Below are 2,946 nucleotides of genomic sequence, written 5' to 3' on the forward strand. Positions count from 1 at the left end.
TCCTTCCTTCCTTCCTTCTTTCTTTCTTTCTTTCTTTCTTTCTTTCTTTCTTTCTTTCTTTCTTTCTTTCTTTCTTTCTTTCTTCATGGTATGTTGCATGTGTGCTCACATGGGTATGCATATATGGAAGCCAAAAATTGAATTCAGTTTTTGGAGACGCCTTGCTTTCTGTGTGATTTTTTAAAATTGGGCCTTTCATTGAATCTTGAGTTCATCAATTGTGTAGGTTGGCTGTGTCAACGATCCCTCAGAACTGTCAGGTTTTGCTTCCCAGAGCTGAGACAGAGGAATACTACTGTGCCTGTCTTACCTGGGTATTAGAAATTTTAACTCAGGTCCCAAGCTCGGGCAGCAAACTCTTTACCTATTGACTTAGGTGTTTTCTAATCATGCCATGTTAAACATGTAAGACACATTGTAGGTAAATGTACATGTAGGAAATGTGGCATAGACAACTAAAATGAGGGGCATTGCAAATCTGTCAAATGAGGCCACAGTAGCTCCAGGAAACTTTATATCCTGAAATACATGCCTGTTCTGTTTCTTGTTTACTTACTCCCTGTGAAAACCTCATGGGAAGATGAAGCTCCATGGCAGACTCCCAAATGTGATTTTCTGTATGACACAAGATGTTGACCAAAAGAATAGGAGATAGGATATCTGGGTACTCACACATTTTTGTCCAAAATAGTTGATGCATTGTGTCCGTCCCTACAACCAGTGACTGGATTTACAAATACAGGACTTGCACAATTGTAGAGGGACTTGTGCATGGGGATGCTATGCTAGATCCAGAGCTCTGTGTTTGCTGCTTTATTTCTAGGATATACATTTTAACTGAGGGCGTGGCATTGACTAATTCAGTAGTAGTTTAGTCTACTCTTTTCATGAGTGTTGTCAAAGGCATGCACAATGTCTGTGACCACTACGACAGCCTGTGACAGATTTGAATCTATACAGAACAGCTTGGACAGCAGTCTACACCAGCCACTGAGCCTGCTCATGCTCTGGAGCCCATTGGAAACCATCAGTCTTTACAGAAACTCCATTAATGAATCTAAGAAATGTCCCTAAATATAGTGTGTATTGACATTTTAGTCAAAAGTGACCTAAAATACCTTGATGACACTCTTTTAGTTTTAGGAAATATGAGGTAAAATATAATTTGCTAAAGGATGTTTTCACATGTAGATCAGTCCAAAGGATCCCTGCAGCATCATCTGTGGTGGGTGTTCCTGAATCTCCTCAGGATCATCTCTTATATTACTATTCTCTTTTATAATGCTTTTTCTCTTTATAATATTCCAGAAACTTGCCACTTTTTGCTTATAGGCCTTGATTGCACTATATTCAGTTAGTACAATGACTGGGAAATGTGAATGGAATAGAAAAGTGACACAGTCCTGACATTTAAGTGTGAGTACTGCAGTTCTTAATAAACAGAAGTTAAATTCTTTGAGTAATCCCAGTTATGATTATAGTAGAATTGAAAGTCATTTGTCATACACATTGCCACATTAAAATTACCAGAGGTGATGCTCTTCTGTTCAGTAAAATTAGAATATCCCGGGACCTTCCGCAAAATAAATCCATTGTGATCTGCACTCACTGGGCATTCCATGTCTTTGTGGTAGGCCCGATATGAGGACATAAGATATCTGTAGTAGTAATCAATTTCATTTACTGGGTAATGGGTTTATAACCTCTTGTTCATTGTATGCCAGGAGTGGAGAGATACAAGGCTTCCCCTTGATCCTTCTTTACAATAATGTTCCACACACCACAGGTCAGGAAGCAAGGTTTAGACAACTGCCACATCTGAACATTTCAGTGGCATGTTCAGGATTAGGTAAATTACTACAAACACACTAGATCGTCTTGGAATGCATAGCGTCAGAACTCTCAGCAGCTTGTGGTATTTAGCAACTTTCGCTCCATCCGTGGACCACAAGCTCCCTTGTGTCCTGAAATAGTAGTGTCCTTTCAGGTCCCATTCTTACCTGTATCCCAGAGAGTATGTACATGTACCCTCTCCTTAGGGAAATACATCCTGATACATAGTTATAGATCCTTAGGAGTACTAGACAAATGCTTTGTGAACACATTAGATAGTCCCATGGTTAATTTTTGTCAAAAGACTAGGACTTTCTCGATCTCTGGACTCTGGTTCTTTTAACTGGCTCAGTCCCAATAACTGGGTTAGGAGTTTTGGGGTTTCTCATAGAGTATCCACAGAGATTAATTTATTGGTTCTCTCAATCCTTTATTTGAGACATGTTCTTACTATGTAGAGGAGACTGTCCTTGAGCTCACTATGTAGCACATCTCATTATTTCTTCACTTTTTAGACTTCAAAACTTTTCTGATACTTGCACATGATATAACTCCATAAAGCTCCTGCCCTGATCACATACCTGACTCTGAACATGGCAGGATCATCCATGATTCTGTGCTTTCCCTACTCAGTCTTCATCCTGAGGCACTCTCTGCAGCACTGGAGGAAACCCATTTCCAGAACACTGTCTTCTCCTGGTTGATATTTTATTCCAGTAAGCACAACATTCTCTCACTTTATTATACTTCCCATTTTCCCTAAAAGTAAGTATCAAAGAGACCAAGCCTTCCATTTTACGAATCTGGTAACTAGTTATAGTTACCTTTCTGGAGGTCTCACACAGTCTTCTTACTTACAATTCAAACATTTCTGTAAAGGAATAAGGCTGACTAGGCAAATCATTCAACCTAAAAATCAATCTAGCATCAATCAGTCTATCTGTCATCTATCTATCTATCTATCTATCTATCTATCTATCTATCTATCTATCTATCTATCTGTTCTACCTTCTATCTATCATATCATCTATCATCTATCTATCTACCTATCTATCTATCTACATATCATCTATCTATCTATCTATCTATCATCTATCTATCTATCTATCTATC

The sequence above is a fragment of the Nannospalax galili genome, unplaced genomic scaffold (genome assembly GCF_000622305.1).
Source record: "Nannospalax galili isolate Female #2095 unplaced genomic scaffold, S.galili_v1.0 scaffold1249, whole genome shotgun sequence".
NCBI lineage: Eukaryota > Metazoa > Chordata > Mammalia > Rodentia > Spalacidae > Nannospalax > Nannospalax galili.